Source organism: Propithecus coquereli, unplaced genomic scaffold, assembly GCF_000956105.1.
Source record: "Propithecus coquereli isolate 6110/MARCELLA unplaced genomic scaffold, Pcoq_1.0 Scaffold10, whole genome shotgun sequence".
NCBI lineage: Eukaryota > Metazoa > Chordata > Mammalia > Primates > Indriidae > Propithecus > Propithecus coquereli.
Genome location: NW_012133858.1, coordinates 17,012,331 through 17,031,714, shown reverse-complemented (window position 1 = coordinate 17,031,714; position 19,384 = coordinate 17,012,331). Strand labels below are relative to the sequence as shown.

The 19,384-nt window shown below is 44.9% G+C and overlaps 1 protein-coding gene across 3 annotated transcripts in view; it reads left to right on the top strand.

Moving 5' to 3' along the window:
* Positions 1–520: 520 nt before the first annotated feature.
* Positions 521–19,384, top strand: part of ST6GAL1 (ST6 beta-galactosamide alpha-2,6-sialyltranferase 1) — a 128,575-nt gene continuing 109,711 nt past the window's right edge. For 2 of the 3 annotated variants that reach the window (XM_012641764.1, XM_012641748.1), the window contains exon 1: positions 521–771. The gene's annotated coding sequence lies outside the window, so the exon portion shown is untranslated. The remainder of the gene's footprint in view (positions 772–19,384) is intronic. The other variant, XM_012641757.1, reaches the window with a different exon arrangement.

Genomic DNA, 19,384 nt, shown 5'->3' with positions numbered 1-19,384 from the left:
AGAGAGCACCTAGTACGTGCCACGCCCAATGTTAGGAGCGCAATGCCAAACCCAGTGAAATAGATTTTGCCCTTTCCTATTCTACATAAGAATACGAGTATTCAGAGAAGTTAAGTGACTTGCTCAGGGTCACGCAGTCAGTCGGTAGCAGAGGCAGGACGTATAGGGCCCTCTAGTTAGGATCAAAGCCGGGCAGTGCTGGATTCACCCCTCCCGGACGTGCCGGAAGAAGCGTTTAGGGGTCCTGGTCCTGCCACATGGCTCCTCCCCCTCGGTCCTCGGTCCGCCCTCCTCCGGGGGAGGCAGAGTCCCAGACTCACGAGATGCCCTAACCAGGCACTCTTAACCCCGAGCCGGTTCGCTAGTAACCTCGGGAGGGCCAGGCCGGTTTGGGGCGCTGGAGCGCCAGGGGACGGACCTAGTCTTCGCAACTCTATTTGCATACGGAGACAGCTCGCTTCCTCTTCGCCCCTCTGCTGCGCTCCTCGCCCCTCCTTCCCCCGTCCCCTCCGCCCGGCATTCCCGGTCCCCCGCTCCTCCTCACGGACCCCTCCTCCGGGACTCCCTTGTGGGGCTTCCAGCTCCCGGGCTCTCCTGCCCCTGCCGAGAGCGGTTTCTGGAGGCACCTGGGGGAGGGGATTCCTGGGCAGGGCCGGGCTGGGAAAGACGCCCGGGGAACTGCCTGGCGCTAACAAAGGGAGCCGGCTACCGGCCGGCGTGGGCTCGGAGCGGGCGGAGCAGCCACAGCCTCCGCGGCCGAGAGCGCAGCGAGTGAGTAGGGGCTGCGGCGGGCGGCGGCGCGGCCCGGGCCCCCCGGGAGGAGTGATGCTGAGGGGCTCAGGAGGAGAGCAGAGCGGCGGGCCCGTGGCGCGCCTAGGGCGCAGGGAATCTGTATCCAGCACGGGCTCAGCCACCGTTGCCGCGGGGCCAGCCGCTGTCGGCCCCGGGTGGCTGTGTATTTGTCCGGTCGGAGTGGCCGCCCAGCCTTCTCCCCGGCTCCGCCAGCTTGCGGACCCACAACAAACTCACGTGCGCCTGACCCTGGGGAACCTCGCTTTCTCCACCGCACCATCAGTTTTCGGGAGGGAACGCCTTGCAGAGGCGGGATTCCCTCAGATCTCACCCGCTGGGTTTACAGGTCGAGAAACTGAGTCCCGCGGCGGCGGAGGAGGCACTGGCACAATAACAAACGCAAGTGCACCCTTGTCCTGAGATCTGGGAGCACCGCAAACCCTTAGGAGACTTCCTGAGGTGGCGGGCCATTGTCTTAGCCTCGGGGAAGGGAGCGGCGCCGGAGCTGCCACTTGCTGGAGGAGGGCGAGAGAGAGATTTAAAAGGCACCGCTTAGGCATCAAACTAACTGCCAGACTTAAAAAGGGAAACGAAACAAGAAAGCAGCTACAGAAATGTTAACCCAGGCCGGGAGTCTGTCCCGGGCCGTGGCGTATTCCTTGGGGTGAAGTGGACAACCCCTCACCTTCACCTCACAGAGGTTTTTTAGAGATGTAGGTTGAATTGAGGATCTGTGGGTCCCCCTCAATAAAAAAGACCGTGCCTCGCGCACTGTTGTCCCCGCACGCCCGCGACTAGCTGTGTTGGGAGAATGCGGGCTCCTCCTCAGCCTGCAGAAGGAACAGTCCAATTAAAACATCGCCCAGCGCGGTCTCGGGTTTCGCTTGCGCTTTGCCTGGTCGGTCCCTGCGCCGCCTAGACACCCGGGTGTCACTTCCCCTTTCGGCTTGTTTACACAAGCAAGGACAGCCAAGGCCTCTTGTTCTAGCTGGGGACATACAATTTTCAGTTCTGAGTTTATTTGAAAGAAATTCCGAGGTCCGGAAAGAGAGGTCTCTTGTTTGTTTTGCTTCTTTGCCAACATATGCTCAGCTCAGCTTTGCAAATTGTACTTAATCAGACCTGGTCTGCAGCAGTGAGATGGTTTGGGGATGACTTGGCCTCTAGGCGATGGTGTTGGTGCGAGAGTGAGGCTGTAAGGCCCCCGAAAGGTTGTGGCAGTGCGTGGTGTGCGCACGAATGGAGGCGCCACCGCTTGAAGTGCGTGCTTGCCGAGCGGTGGGGCTGAGGCTTCGCCTTGGCTGCATGCCTGGAGATGAACCTGTCTCTGGGGAGAACTGGAGAGCCTCCAACCCTACGGTTACTGAAAGGGTCTAGAGAGCATCTAGTGAACCTTCTTTTACGGGAGGAAAGCTTGGCCTGCGAGCTTAACCAATTGTCCAAGTTTAAACTGGGTGAAATCATCAACAGAGAGAGGTTGAGTGCCGGTCTCCCAACTCCCACACTGCACCGCCCTGCCGGCAACTAGAGGCACAACCAGCATTCTGTGTTTGGCTTAAAAGGCAGTGGCCTTAGGCAGAATAGAGTTAAACAAAGAAAGTAATTCAAACTGAAAGCTGCACCCTTCCATTATCCCTTTCAAGAGTTCTTTATTCTATTGAGAAAAGATAGACTTAGTAATTCCTTACCCTCTTTCTAGCCTTTCGTACCTTAGTTATTTTTCTCTCCTGGCTGCCCCTCTTGCCTCCAATTGGAATAGGGCCAACTTTGGAGACTCAGATGTTTTGCCTCTCATCCCTGTGCCAGGAGGCCTTTGTTTGGGCAAAAGCATGGGCTGTTGACATCAGCCCCACTGGGAGGAAAGTGTCTCTTAGCAGGCTTCTCCTGAGCCACTCATGGGAGAACAAAGCATTGTTTTCATTGGTTTTATTTAATTTATTATTTTTATTTTTAAATAATAATAAAACCGGTTTAAAAACAGAAGTCGCTGCTTATTTTTGTTTTTGGCAGAGGAGAAGTTAGAAAACCAAAAAACACTTCAAGGTCAGGTTTCCCCAAAGTTAACGTGTTGTTTCTCCCTGTCCCTGTTATCTCTCAGCTACACTTGTTTCTTCTGTTAGAGTTAACAGGGTGTTTCGCTTTCATGATGGTTCCACTGGAACTGGAGTACAGTTTTCTCAACAGGATGCTAATTAACCCTGTAAGGAACTTCTGAAGTCATCTGACTGGACCCTTTTATTTTCCAGGTGGGGAAACTGAGGCCCAGAGAAAAGAAATTACTTGCCCGATGATACACAGCAATACACAGCCTACTTTTAGTGCTTCATTTTGCATAAAAGGGAAGCTGTTGCATCAAATGAGTTGTTGTTGGTACCCCAGAGTAAAGTCAAAGTTATGATGGTTGTTATAACAAAACCCTTTAAGTCAGAGAATGAGTTCCTTAAGGACTTAAATAGGTTTGATTATTAAACAAAGCCGTGGATCCCTATGGTAGACTTGCTGAGGAGCGTTGCAGTTATCATTGGGGATCAACTTTCTTTAGTGTTTACTAAACAATTCGCTTTACTCTTGTGCTGGGCTCCCCTATACTTCTCTGTCTTGTGCTTCTACAGTTAGGAAGCTGCTTTGTGTGTAGTCATAAGGCAAAAGGCAGTGAGAAGTTAGAAGAGAGAGACTCCACTTAGCTGTTCATGCTACTTAATCTCTTGGGCTCCAGTTTCCTTCTTTGTACGGTGAGAGTCCTCCCTGCCCAGTCTCTGCACAGGCTGTTCTAGTGGAGCGGAAGATGCTCAGGCCTTAGAGCCAGAAGATAGGGTTTGAGTCTTCCTTTCTCTCTGTGGTGTTACTTCAGAACAAGCAGAATGCCTCCACATTGTATAAAGTGAAGGGACTACAGTGTATGAATCTCCTAGAGTTGTTGGGGGTATTAAGTCACATGACACATGCTTATGGCGATTCAGATCCCTTGGCAGGCTTAAGGTGCTCACCAGCTTTTAAAGTGTTGGAGAATGATGGTGGGAGAATAACCTCATAGGGTAAACCCCTATGCTCAGATTAGGAGACCTGCCTAGTCACAAAGAGGTGTGAAGTCCTGCCAAACTATAAAGGGAGGCTTTGGATAGTTGTGAAGTTTGTGTGACTCTAAGGTAAATAGACCTAGTAAAAAACAAATCAAAAAGAGAAGCAGAACTTTCACACCTAAGTGAGTAAAATCTCAAGTCAGCCTATTTATTCATTCCATATTTACTGACAAACTGGCAGTGGGAGTGGAGGGAATCTTGTGCTCAGCCTGGGATTACAAAGAACAAGGAGATTCATTCTTTGTCCTGAGGAAGTCCCAGCCCAGCTCTACCACCCTTGTTTAGAACACATTTGGCCGTTTCTTAGAGATTGCCCCTGGGAACCAACAGAAAATAGGTCCGATTTATTTCAATATTGACCTCTGGGGGTCCCCTTCACAAGTAAAGGCAAGAGCAGGTGGTAAATGACAGAGTGGAAGAAGGAAAGCTTCAAAAAGAATGTGGTTCTCTGTAAATGTGAGGGTGTGGTTGCATTAGGAAATGCCAGGAATAATTCATTAATGCAACTCACAGCAATTGTTCTGGAGCATTGGAGTCCTGAGAATTTGAACAGAGAGTTAGTTGCTCAGACTTGGTATCAATGATTTGTTCAATAAGAACTGAATTAGGGAAAAATGAATTTTTTCTTGCTTGTCTGCATGTATACTTAAACTACACAATGGTATTCTGACACCTATAGATGTATTTTTTTATAGGTTTATATGTAACAATAACATATTAAGCCATGAAGTTTCACCATATTAAAATACTAGGGTGATTTTCTAAGTAACTCCTAGAAGGGTCAGGTTAGCCTTCAGAATCAATGTGATGATTTAAATTTTATTTATTGTTCGGATTATAACAATAAAGCCTGCCCATTGAGGACAATTTGGAAAGTATCGAACAAACAAGGACACAGAAACAGAAAAAAAAAATTCCATTATCCAAAGACAGCCACTGTTAAGATTTGGCAATTTTCCTTCTGGTCTTTTTTTTTTTTTTTGAAGGGATTCGTTTTCTGTAAATGGTTGAGAATATAGTATATGTGCGGTTGTATCTCTTGCCTTTCTTGGTCAACCTTCCCATGTATACATCACATAGTTTACGTTGCACTAAAACTGCACCCTTTCCTTTGTCACCCGTGTCAGCTGTTCAGCATCTCCAAGGTCATGTGGTCCCGCCTGGGATCTGAGCATTTCAATGATCATTTCAGTGAAGGCCTGTGAGGGCCTGTAAGGGAAGGAGCCTTCAACCGCCTCTGGCTTTCCCATCCTGCCTCAAGGGTTCAAATATCAGCCCTTGGTTTTTTAGGAGTCTAAAGGGACTGGCAATAGAGTGGAGGCAGAAGGGCCCTGTGTGTCGCCTCGAGGTCTAGTCCTACCCTTGTGACCTCCGAAAACTTACTTTAATGCCCCAGTTTCAGTTTCCATATGTATTAATGAGCAATTCCAAGGTCATATGTTAACTCATAACGTATTTGAGTGCCCACTCTAAACCAAAGATGACTAAGAGGATCTTAGCTTTTAAAAGCTCACAGTCCAAAGAAGGAGGCAGGAGTAGCAAGAGACTAGTGCAGCATGCTGTGTGCCCACAGGAGGGACCTCACCCAAGACTGGAGCAGTGGAGAAGGCTTCTTGGATGAAGGCCACTATTGGATAGCCAAGCCATTCCTAATTTTTTCTTATTGCAACTGACATTGTGATTAACATGTTTGTGAATAAATCTCTGTTCATTTTCCAGATAATTTCCATAGAATAGAGTCCTAAAGTTGAAATTACCGGGTCACATTTTAAAGGGTATAATTATATCAAAAACTTCAGAGATTTAGTTCAATTACATATAAAGTCTTAAAGTAGCTAAGTATTATGTAATTAAGATCACAGGCAATCTAGGATTTAAATTCTTGCTCATCGTTTTCCACTTGTGTGGACTTGGACAAGCTACTTATGCTTATGAAGCTGCAATTTCCTTCTCTGTGAAATGGGTACAACAGACCTTATCTCATAGGGCAATTGTAAGGGTTAGATGAAATCATGAGTAACAGATTCAATACAGTGCCAGGTATACAGGAAGCACTCAGTAAGTGATAGCTATTATTATTATAATTGGGGTTTTCACAGGTGCAGAAACTTTTGCTTCTAATATTTTTTCTTACCATGACAGCAGGCCATTGTGTGGCTTTCTGTGCTGAAGGAAATAGAAAGTTAATTAAAATGGAACCTCCTACCAGGTGACAAGTTGAGAGAGCAATGATCAGTCACGTGATGCATCCAAAAAAGTCTCTTTATTATGGGAAATTTCAAACATACAAAAGTAGAAAGAAGGGTGTAATGAGCCTTGTATCACATCATCTAACTTCAACTACCATCAAAACTCATGGCTGATCTATAACGTCATCCTCAACCCCAGATTACTTGGAAGCACAGCCCAGACATCTTACCAGCTGAGCTGTGGACATTTCACTGAGTCGCATGATGCATGTTGGAGGCATTGAGTTGTGCTGGCTAGGAGCTTGTCTGTACTGTTGCTGTTATGGGGTACCCATGCACGTGTGTGTGTGTGTGTGTGTGTGTGTGTGTGTGTGGATTGGGGAGAGAGAGGGAGAGAGAGAGAGGGAGGGAGAGCCAACCAAGGAACTTTGTAAGCTTTACTGCCCAAGTAAGGAGGCCCTGCCATGTCCCAGACAGTGGAACAAGCACTGAATTTAGAGTCAGGAGACCTGATTTTGAATAAGGGACCCACCCATGGCGAGTTGTGTGCTTTTGGCAAGCTACTTTTGCATTTCTTGAAGCACATTAATAAAAATTTGGTATTAAATGAGGTAATCCATGTGGCAGCTGAAGCGGCTCAATATTAGTTGGACCTAAATCAGACTTGATCCCAACCTTCCCTCCCTGAGAGGCGGAATTTCCATATACAATTAAGGTCCCAGACTCCTGGCAGCTGCCACACCAGAATGCAGCGACTGTTGCAACCAGTCTTTTGTGCTCACCATACGATGGTTACTCAGATGAGCACCTGACGCACAGAGCACCCCGTGCTTGCAAATCTCCCACTCTCTCTCACTTAGCCCCATCCCTCTGTTTTATGGCTGCAGGCAAGGGGGCCCAGAGAAGTTTCCGGTCCTTGAGTAACAGGCCCTCTCTGAGCTCCTTCTCTGGGAAGATGGGCTCCCCTTTCCACCTTCGACTTTGATAGGTCTTGGACTCTTCCAACTCACTGTTCTACCCAAGTGGGAATTTTTGACTCAAATAAAAGAGGAAAGTTGATCTGATTTAGTAGTCAAATCAGAGCCCTCTCCTTAGTCCACAGGGACTCCCATTAGTTCAGGCCTGGGCTGTGCCTTGTAGTCTCTGGCTCTTGCTAGCCAGATGTGTGGCCTTGGGCAAACGCATGCCACCCTGGGCATGCCACCTTGGAAAATTAGCTCTCAGCACCCCTGCCCAGCCCCTTCCAGCTCTGAGATCATCAAATGAAAAATGTGTAAATTAGGAAGCTTCTTCACACAATTAATAAATGAAATAGTTTTGTTTTTTTTTTAAGACTATTCAAACAGGGTAGAAAATTAACCTCCTCACCTTCTGCCATTCCTCCCCCATCCCACTTCTCTTTGAAGTAACTACTGTTTGCAGTCTGACCTGGTCCTTTCAGCCCCTTTTGTATGCATTTATATATGTATTCATAGTTATGTGCAAGTACGCTTTAAAAACTCAATAAATGGATTACATTATACCTGCCACTTTACAAATTCGCCTTTTTCACTTTGCTATGTGTATTGGAGGTCTTTCATATCAGTGTATAGTTATTTTTTCCCACAGCTGCATTGAATTCTATATTTTGAATGTGTTTACCAAGCTTCTGTTGATGGACATTCATCTGTTTCCATAAAAATATATTTCTAAGTGTATTCAGACCTCGAACATATTGACAGATGATTGTAAATGTCAGTGGGTTAAATGAAGCCAGTCTGTCAAGCTCTGGAAAGGGTGAGAGAGTGGGCACAGGGACACTGAGGACTACCCCCAGGGAAGCTGAAGTGACAGCTCTCAGAAAACTACCAAGAGGCTGACTGTTTGCTTGGAAGGTTATTTTTGGAGCTAGCCTGCCTGGTTGGGTGCCCTCAGCTGCAAGTGCAAAAACTGAGCTGCGTCATCACCTTCTCCTTCCCTGCCCACAATCCCTGGGCCTTCCAAGTTTGTTTCTGTTCCCGGGGTCAGGACTGGGGACCTTGTGGGAGAACTGGCACTTAAGTGGTAGGGAGGGAGGAGAGGGAAGTTAAGAAGAGAAGGCAGGCGTGTTTGCTGTCAGGCTCTGGAGGAGGGAATGTGCTAATTCTACTCTACTCTGTCTGGTTGTTCAGAGCCATCTGTAGTGTGATGCTTCGCTGGTCCCATTTAGACAATGATAAAATGAAGCACACCCAGAAATGGGCTACTTGGAAGACTGCAGTTTAGGATATCATACTGGAGGTGGAGTAAATGTGGAAACTGGGGCTTTTTAGCCTGCAGGAGATAAAAATAAGAGGCATCTGCTTCTGCGGAGGGGATAACCAATATAGGGGTGGAGGAGGAAAGCAAAGAGTTGCAGGAAGGCAGATAAGGAAGAAGTGACTTATCAGAACTGCCCAGTGATGGAACAAGTTATGTTACAAGGCAGCAAATGCCCTGTCACAGGACATTCAAACAAAAGTTGTGAGTAAACTTGTTTGTCACCAGAGGACTCCTGCATTACAAAGGGGTTGACTGAATGCTCACTAAGGTCCCTTCCAACTTTGAGAGTCTGTGACTATGGGACAAGAAGCAGAAAGATATGAAATAGGACTGAGAAGGTGGGACAAGTTATGGACAATGTAATAGAGCCGTTTTCACCTGCTTGGAAAAGGTGGAATAAAATTGAAATCTTCAAAAAAGGCTTAAACATTGTTTCCCTTGGATTTTGGCAACCCTCTCCCTGTTCTGTCCTTGGCTTCAGCTCTGCTTGACCTTATATTCATAAATTGTTTCCACAGGAATAAATACATCACATACACTTTGGATGACCAGGAAATCTGGCAACTGGAAAAGAACTACATGTCCCAAGAGGATGATTGTAAATTTTTTTCATTACAGTCTGTTTCTAAATCTGCATCCATCTCCTGGTTGGAGGAGCTTTCCCTAACACAGTGCTGAGACATCATCCAGCTTTAATTTTAGGAACATGCTACCCTTTGAAACCTCTTGAAGGTCCTCTGAGCTGGAATTGGGAGCATCCACCATGTTTAAGCCTCATCCCTTTCTTTTGTGCAAATAGGAAGAGCACCTTGACTTAACGTGTTAGCTGAGTTTGGTGAGGGAAACATGGGAAAGTTTACCATCTTCCAGGCTTTTGCTGTGTGCCTGTCTCTCCTTAGGCATGATGTGTGTTCTCTCATCCAATCCTCATAGCAAGATGTGGTGTCTTGGTAACATTAGCTCTACTTTGCAGATAAGAAAACCAAGCTTCGAAGAGGGCAAGAGACTTACCCAAAGTTTCACTGCTGCTGAGTGGAGAAGCTGGGATTGGGTGTAGCACAGGTTTTTCCACTGCTAGTAATTCGCAATCCTTTGGGTCTGTGAAATGCTTAGTCCTTGTGGTTCACTGGGCTGAATAATTTCTCCTTACAAAGGCTGATGGAAGCTTTCTACCATTCCTCTAAGAACATATGAAAGAACTCATGAGCAGTCATGTGTGAATAGCATGACTTTTGGATTCAGCATACATTTGCTCCTTTCCCTTTTTGGTAAGAGTTATTTGCGTCAAGCTTGGTTTGTACTTTTTTCTTTTTTGCTTGTCCTTTAAAGCTGTGATCCACATGTACTCATTATCCAGTTATGAGTGGGAATAAACACACCGTCAGTGAGCATGGCCACTGCTTTGTCTACCTTAAATGCCTTTAAGCTTGTAAATGGAACTCAATATCAGCATTATTAAGAGCTTATCTTGCAACTGTGCTTCTGGGTTCTTAAACAATTTCTTCTCTTGTAGAGTTTGTTCAACATTAATTTGTTTATAAAATATTTTTGAGTACCTATTGTATGCTAGGCATTGTGCTAGGCATTGGGAATACCTACATAAAGAACCCACATTGTGGATATGCACACACACGTATTCAGTGTAACTAGCAGAGTCTTGGAAGTTAGTGGCAACTAACTAACCATATCATTCTCTTCCTCTTTCCTCAGAGTCCTTACTTTGTTCATTCATTCAACAAACATTGAGTGCCTGCTGCAGGCCATGCACAATGCTCAGTTTTAGAACATAGACCCAAATAATCCCCACAGTCTGTTCCTTCCAGAGTTTAGTTGGAGGTAGACATGTACATATCAACTACAACATAGTGTGATAACAGTTATGATTTAGGTAGGCACAGAGGATGGAAAGAAGATACAATGAGTTTGGGAAAGCTTTCTGCAATAGGCAATAGCCAAGCTTGGTCTTAGAAAGTAGTTGCTGTTAGCGTCTAGGGAAAGGGCATTTGGGGGAGAAAGGGCTGCAGGAGCAACAACCCGAGGGTAAGGAACAGCTTGCTGTATGTTAGGGAAGCACTGGCAGCAGGCTGATGTTCCTGAAGAGGAACACATAAGGTAGGAAGTGGTAGAGATGAGGCTGGAACAAATACATGCAGTATCTAATATAATTTTCATAACCTTGTGTGGCATACACTATTATTATCTCAGTTTAATAGGTGAGGAAACACAGGCTGGAGGAGACTTGGCTATTTGTTCAAAGTCAGACGGTGAGTGCATTGAGATGCTTGGACAGGAGTTGGGAACATGCGGCCTTAAGGCCACATGTGGCCTTGTAGGCCCTTAAGTGCAGCCTTTTGACTGAATCCAAATTTTACAGAACAAATCTTTTTATTTTTATTAATATGTTTTTGTTCATCTTTTATATTTTTGTTTTATTTTTAAATGAATGTATTTAAAATACCAAAAAATAAAATAAGTTTCAACAAAATAATCCTCCCAGATTGACTGGCTCAATTTGAACATTAGTAAGCCATAAGGGCTAAAGTGATGGCCGCTGTGCTCATGATTTAGTTCTAATGTTTTCTACCTGACTGGCACCACTACCGCACGAGGCTGGTTGGCGAGAGTTTATGGGGGTCGAGATACAATACTTCAAAAGGAAAATATACATCATTCAATCACTTTGTATGAATCAACTGATACTACTGACTTGGTGCTGGTTTTATACTTCATTTGGGTCATAACAGAACATTTTCTTTGCTATGAAGAGTTTTTTGCTTTGGGCACTCTTGCAAACAGAACACAGGAAATAGATATCTTCAATAACTTTCAAGATAAATATTGTGAAGTTGGGCTCAGTTTGGTAAATTTAGTGAGTGTATGTACAGACTGTGTACATTCCATGACAGGAAAACATGAAGGGTTTATTGCACAGATAAAAAAATATTTTAAGGAATCCAAAAGCTCTCGTTTCTTTTCCTTGTATCTTGCATCAGCAAAATCTCTGTGCTAACACTGCTATTTTAAGTGACACTTTGCAACAAGTTACAAGTATTGTTAATTATGTTAGTTTTGTAACATGCTGAAGTTGAACAATGAGGTAGACAGTGTGGATTTGCCACATCATTCTAAAGTGCAGTTGGGTATCCCTGGGACAGGTGTTAGCCAAAATTTTATCTCTGTGAGAACAGATAGTTAAATTTTATGAAGAACAGAATCAACAATGTGAATTATTGAAAGAAGATTTCTATAGGAATGCAGCATTTTTGTATGATACCATGTCACATCAAAACCACTTTAATATTTCTTTGCAAGGTAAAACTAAGCCTATATATGATATGTGGCAAAAATCCAAGTATTTTTTAAAAGCTATCTTTTTTCAAAACATTTCTTCAAAAGGAAATTTTGGATGGACATTTTCCTCAATTAGCAAAGGTCACTATTGAGCAGGATGATGCATGTGAATCATCTGAAGATTACATAGCTGTTATAGACCTATTAATTGGAGAATACAATGAATGGTTCACTGACTTTGAAAATCATGACATCACACTCAAATTAGCATTTCAGCCTAGTTGATATCACCTAGTTGATACCACTAAGGCACCTAAAGAACTACAGATGGAATTGATTGAGCTCTCTGTAGATGTCATTTTAAAGTCATTGTTTGATGCTAAGGAAGATCCAATTGAAATATGGAAAAATGCAGTAGAATACCCATGCCCTCGGCACCATGCCCAAAAAATGCTTTCTTGCTTTTCAACCTCTTATTGCTGTGAATCTACAGTCTCCTACCTAACCCAAATCAAGATGCCCTTAAAGTCACAAATGACTGATGCTGATCTAGAGGATGAACTGAAACTGTGGACCTCCATGCTGCAACCAAATATTCAAATGCTTTCCAACAAAAAACAGACACAACAAAGTCATTAAAAGGTTAGTTAACTTTAAAATTAACAAATAATTTTCATTTTTTCAAATTATTAAGTACATAGTAGATTTTTACAAAATAATGTACATTTTTAAGTATATCTAATTGAAGTTTCTTGAATGCAGCCTTATTTGATTATAGCTAAATTAATGCAGCCTTTCAACATGAAAAGGTTCCCCATCCCTGTGCTTGGACTTGAACATAGACCTGGTTGCCTCTGGAGCTCTGCTCTCAGCCTCCAGTTCAGTGCCTGCAGGGGCAGGCTGTGAAGGTCTGGCTTGCTGGGTAACATGCTTGTTCCCTCTCTGACTCTTTCAAGAATAATCCTCTTTCTTCCACCTGCCTCATGCTGTTGTCTAACTTTACATTAAATTGGTACTAGTGGGTCTGATGTTGACAGCCACTTCTGAGTCTGTTTTTACCCTCCTTTTATACAGCTAGTCAGTAGTCCAGATATCTTCATAGATAATCTTTCTATGCCCAACCATGTGTGGCAGGGAGAAGGAGAAGATTCATTCCCTTTCCCAAAAGCTGCAGGTTCATTTTGGAGCCCAGGCATTACCTGCAAACCCTTTAGTTGAGAGAAACCCTTTGGGGACTGGAATAAGAGCGATAAGTGTGGGCTGGAGTAAGCTGGCCTTGAGCTCTCCCTGCAAGGATGCATAGGCTTCAGGAAAGTGAAGGCATGATATGTTAGCAAAATTATTCTGTCTTGCCTGATGATGAATGGGACACCTTTTGCCTATTCTCCCTATCCTCCAAGATAATTTCTGGGTTGGAGTTGTCTCTTGGGTAGGAGAGGCAGTATGCACTGTTCATTCATTTAAAATAAAAATTATTAAAAACTAATAAATCAAGAGCTCAAAGGCAAGATGATGAAACTACAGAATGAAATAAAAGAAGTAATTACAGAGCTAAGAAAAAAATGAGGTTACAAGCAATATCATTATAGAAAAAGTTAACAAGGAACACAATAGAAGCCACGGAAAACTAAATTACTAACAGAGAAGGAAGGCTTGGGGAAAATCACAGCATATGCTGCGGAAAAAGATAAAGAGCTTAAATCAGAGATCTAAAGGTCCAACAAAGGCGATCCCTCAGAAGGGTAATCGGGGAGTGTGTGGAGGCACACATCATTTCTGCTCACGTCCCACTGGCCGAAACTAAGTCACGTGGACACACCTGGCTGCAGAAAAGGCTGGGAAAAAGTCTCCAGCTGAGTGACTGTGTGCCTTCTTAAAACTCAGATCTGGGGAAGGCTTTCTATTACTGAAAGGAAAATGTGGATGTTGGGAGCAATTAGTCTCTGCCACAAGGAAAAGTCATGTTGGTCTCAGGCTTGACTTGCAGCAGAAGAAAGACACTGAGTGGAAATGTTTACAGAGTTCTGGGGGAAAGGCAACGGGAGTGAAGACTTTTATACTCAAATTATTTTGGAAGTATAAGGCAGGCAGACATTCTCATACATGCAAGAACTCAGGGAATCTACCACTGATGAGCCCTTCCTGGAAAAACTGACTGGAGGATAAAAAAGAGATTAATCAGCAAACACACTTAGGAAGGCGTAGTTAGAGGTCATTAGGTGAGCCCTTAATCCGTTCAAATAGAGAAGCAAAGCTAAGCAGGGGAGGGCGGTTAAGGCTAAGTAATAGAATGTGAGGAAGCAAAAAGAACATACCAGAAACAGCTAGGGGGAGAAGTGGAGGAGATGGAAGTGCTAACTTTTATTAGATGTTCAGCTTTCCCTTTAGTTTTACTTTCTGTAGAATTAAAATAAGATTTAAAAATGAAAAATAGCTATTTTATAAGGCAATCACCATCCATCCTTCATCCTCCATGCTTCTATCCACATGTAAATATAGAGATATGTAAGGCACGATATTAATCTATTCTCTTTTTTTCTGTACAGAGGGTTCTTGGGTGATTTTTAGCTCTATATAATATTGTGTATTGATGGACATTTTTTATAAATGATGAGCTGGTCTTATTTAAATAAGACCACTAAGGCTATTCTAAAAGGCATCATTAAATACTAGTCCTCTGGGAGTGAAGGATGGGGTGGGAGATACAAATAGATGAACAAGATGTTGTCATGGGCGAGTTGGCGAGTCAGTTGGTGGAACAAAACACACTGTAAATCAGATGGGCAGTTGGGTGTTGGGGCTCAGAGGATGATGGGGAAATCTTCACAGAGGAGACAGTTGGAGTTTGACCTGGATATTGAAGGATGAGAAGAGTTCTGGTAGGTGGAGAATGGGAGAGAGGACATTCTTGGCCTGTAGACAGCAGGAGCACAGGTACGGGGTGAAAGTCTGTGGCATGTCTGGGTCACTGTGAGAAGTTCGTTGTGGTTGAGAGCAAAGGATGAATGAAAGAATAGCTACTGTTCATTCAGGGCCCACACGTACCAGGCACTACACACAGATACCTCTAGGTTGCCCAACAACCCCATAGAGTGGGTATAGTTATTATTATTCCTACTGTACAGACAAGGAAACTGAAGTTAAGAGTGATAGATTTATCTGCCCAAAGTCACACAGTAGTGAAACTGATTTGAACCCACTGAGCTGCCTGCAGTCCAAAGCCTATGATTTGTAGCACACAGAGACCTGAATTAGCCACCTTTGTGAAATGTAATATATAAAAATATAAATAAATATAAAAATATTTTTATAGGTAAATATTTTTATGTAAAAATACATTTACTTATAAAATATCTACCTATAATATAAAGCATATTTTAGATGTAAATTTTGTAGGTAAATTTTTAGGTAAATATAAGAGCCTAAATTATGGTCCAGACTCCACCATCCAGCAGTTGTATGGCCCCAGGCTACTTAATCAGAATCATAATTTCCTTATCCATAAAAGGGGATAATTGTGCCACTATTTAGCTTCAGATTAGTTTTTATGTTCAAATTAGATCATAGATGAGAAAGCGTGAGAGAGCCACACAGAGGGTTTGTTATTGCCGACGCACCCCTTGATCTCCTGAGAGCGTACATCCGTTAGAGCACCCACAGGTGTCTGTAAACACTCTCACAGTCCCTGCAGGGTTGAAAGGAACAACTTGGTCAGCAGGCAAGAAGCTGTGCTTCCCTGACTCACATAACCAGCTGGGGGCTGTGGTGGGAGGCAGCTGTCAGTCTGACCTTTCCACTGCCTGGGTGAGAGGATGCTCCCGCATGCCTTCCTGGTTCTGGGGAATGTCTGGGCCAGAGAGTTGGGTCAGGATGGCTGTCAACGGCTTGGTGAGGGTGGAGAAGGGTGTTCTAGACATGCCAAGCTACAGGAAGGAATGTCAGAACTGCCAGGCCAGCAGGCCCCTGCCATGTCTGGTAGAGACTGGTAGTCTGGAAAGGGGACGAGGAGGATGGGGTTGTCAGGGGACTTTGGTGGCAGTCTGTCCTCCGGAAATACTGATGAGGGCAAGGTGGTCTCAGAGAAATTGGGCTTCTGACAAAACACAGCAGTGGGGGGTGGCAGTCTGAACTCAGCACTGGGCTGGTGCAGCTAGAGGCACCTTGTGTTTGCTCCAGGATGGATCAGGATTGTTCTAGGGTCTGGGGTGGGGCCTGGTGTGCTTCTGGGGGTCCCAAATCCCTATTGTGTGTGTGGGAAGTGGGGCCGTTGGTGAGAGACCCAGGCTACTCTGTGCTGCTGAAGAGATCATTCTTCCTTATCCCACGGTCTCTCTGCTGTAACCCAGCCTTTGTCTCAGGCTCAGCTCTGGTGGCCATAGCTCAGGATGAACCCCCTCAAATTCTTCACCCATGAAGGAAAGAGAAGACCTGTTTTCTCTAACACCATACTTAGCATGTTATGCGAAGTTAGCTGTGTTAGACCTTGGCGTCCTGGATGGTGGGATGACCACTGGGTTCTCTTGCACAGCCTAGGCCTAGCACACTGCCCCGTCCTTAGAGTCCTTGCGGAGTGAGCTCAGCCATCCTGATGTTCCTCTCTACCCCCCGAGATCAGACACAGCCAGACACCAGTGAGCACGAGTGGGTGCTCTCTCGGTAAGGTCAAGGTGCGAGAATAGGCCTGTTGGGGGGAGCACCTTGGGGCTGTTGTGCCCTCCTGCCCCACTGGACAGTCTTTTTCCTACCTGCGAATTCTGGCCTCAGGAGCGGAAGTCAGGCAGCAAGACGACAGAGGGAAAGTTCTCTAGGGTGATCCATGGTTCCGAGCCCTGGTGGGGAGTCAGGCTCCGGGCCTTGCTCTTCTTGCCTTATCCTTTTGGCAACTAGGGTCACGGGGAGTTTGTCCCAGGAGAGAGAGGGATTAAAGCAGCCACGGAGCTGTGACAAAGGCAGCTGGGCTGAATCATCCTTTACCTGAGCGCAGGCTGCAGGGATTTCCTTTGTCAATTGTACAGTGCTGGGAAGGGTGCTGGCGGGGCCTGAGCTGGAGGTGGTTGATGACAGTAGGAGGATAAATCCCCAGAAGATGCTTCCTGCCAGAGAACTTGTGGCAGCTACTTTTGTGTTCTATGCAATGAATATCTCATTCTGGGCTGTAAATTTGGAAAAGGGGAAAGAACAGGTAAGGAGGAGCTGGACCAAAGGCCTCTCTCAGGGAAGTTCTCTGCACGAAAGGAGTCCTGCCCTCGTCTCCTCAGCAGATCCAGTGACTCACGGTGGAGAGCTGGGAGGCAACTCACTGCCTTCCCTATTACACTTTGCAAGGTCACCTTCCTCAGAAAGCCCTTATCATCTGGAAAAATCACACACTTTTCAGCCAGACACACTTGGGTTTAAATTCCAGATATGCCACTTCTCAGCTGTGTGAACTTGGGAACTTCTCTGATCCTCAGGTTCTCATCTTAATCTATATTAATCATTCCTACCTTGTAAGCATTGGTGTGAGTCCTATATGTTGTGTTTAATTTAGTGCCGGCCGCATGTTTGGTGATCAATAAATAGTGGTTATTTTTAATATCACAGCTCTTGTTAATGGTTATTCTTACTTATTGGTCACCTAAGGGACCACACTGCAAGCCACTATGAATATAAAGCTAGATGAGATATAGCTCTCCCCAGAGGAGCCGTCATTCTAGGAGAGACAGGCACGTGCAGTGGGACATGGAGGAAAAGGAGTTGCCCAAGTTCTGAGGGAGCTAGAGGCAGGGGAGTGGGGGGTCCACTCTGCCTGCAGGGCAGGTCAGAGAAGAAGCGATGAGGTCCTCAAAGTCCTCTAAAGGATGAAGAGGAGTTTGCCAGGAAGTTGTAGGACCACTCATAAGGGAGGGCAGGAGCTGACATTAGGGGCTCCTGGGCAGGTGAGCCCTCAGGGCTTCCCCCCTCTGCTGGCATTTGAGCCGGCTTGGTCAGGATGGAGTCTGCAGTCTTTTTCCAGCAGATGGGTGGACACGGGCAGGCATCCTGCCAGGCTTGACCGGGAGAGAGGGTGTTGAAGTGGCATTTGTCATTACAGAGGTCTCTTCATAGGTACCTGGGCCCGAGGCTCAGGGTTAACATCAGGAGTGGACAGAGGGGGAGGAAGAGATTACTGGACAGGAATTACAAAGACAGAGCCCACTAAAATGCAGGCTCTAGGTAGCATGGACTGGTGGGGCTTCACAAAACAGGGGTACAAAACTGTTGTTATCAAATAGGTAACAACATATTTGATATGTTGTTTGATATTTGTTGTGGGTGGGTGGGAGGGGTGATGTTCAACTTCTGCAATTGCTGGGAAGTCCAGTGACCCCATGTGCAGTGCTCAGTGTCACATAAAAACAACCAGAAGAGACCTCCTTGATATTTAAGGATATACATTTGTGGTTTTAGTTATTCACAAATGAATTGAAAACCCTATGATATACACAAATTGGGTGAATTATTTGGATAAGATAAAGACAGAATTTGTTTGCTATAAGGATGGCATGTGCCACTTAGCTGGTGATAAAAATAAACGTAGGAGCTTTGATGTCCTGAACTCTTCGTACATCCAGGCATGTTGTATACTTTATAAGTATCTCGTTTAGCCCTTAAGTCCAGCTCTCGCTCTCTCTCTGTGCTGTCCCCACACCACAAGTCAGAATGTGACTGTGGAAAAGCATACCACCATCCTCTAATTCATGACCATGACACTGAAGTGGACTCAGGTGTTGTAGGCTGTCTTCTCCCATTTCCTTGGTTCAGTGGTGCTCAACTCTGGCTGTCATTAGTGGTACCTGGGGGAAATTATAAAAAATACTGCTGCCTGAATTCCACCCAAAACTAATAAAATCAAAATCTTTGAGGGATGGACCTACGAATCAGTAGCTTTTTCTAAAACTCTGCAGTTAATTTCAGTGGGCAGTGCTGGTTGAGAACCACCGCCATTCTCTCTAACTGAGATGACCGTTTCACACCTTTTTCTCTCTCTTCAAACCTCAAATACCTCCTTCCCCATCCTTAACTCTCAGTTGACAACCTCGTTTCACACTTACCTGAAAAAATAATGACAATCAGAAGAGAACTTTCATACTTCTTGTCTTAGTCCTTTCAGGCTACTATAACAAAATACCATAAACAGGGTGGTTTATAAACAACAGAAATCTTTGCTCACAGTCTGGAGGCCGGGAAGTCCAAGATCAAGGTGTGAGCAGATTTTGTGTCTGGTGAGAGCTGTCTTCCTAGTTCACAGATGCAGGCTTCTCGCTGTGTCCTCCCATGGTGAAGGGGCTAGCTAGCTCTCTGGGATCTCTTATAATGGCACTAATCCCATTAATGATGGCAGAACCTTCATAACCTAATCACGTCCCAAAGGACCCACTTCCTCATACCATCATGTTGAGGGCTAGCGTTTCAACATGTGAGTTTGGGGGGAACATGAACACTCAGACCATAGCACATTTCTACCACCAAATCTATGCCCATATATTCTACCTTCTTCCTGTTACTATGGATGATTAATTGTTTTTGTTCCTGCTTTAAGACCAACACCTCCACTTGTGTATGCAACTTTACTTCCTCTTAATTAAGCACAGGGCAACAGCAATTCTTTCTTCACTTTCCTGTGTTCTCTCTCTTACTGGATCATTCCCATTTGCATCTCTCTCTCTCTACTTTTATCTCCATCGCCATCTCTATCACTACCAATCCCTCTCTATCATCTCTATCTCTCTA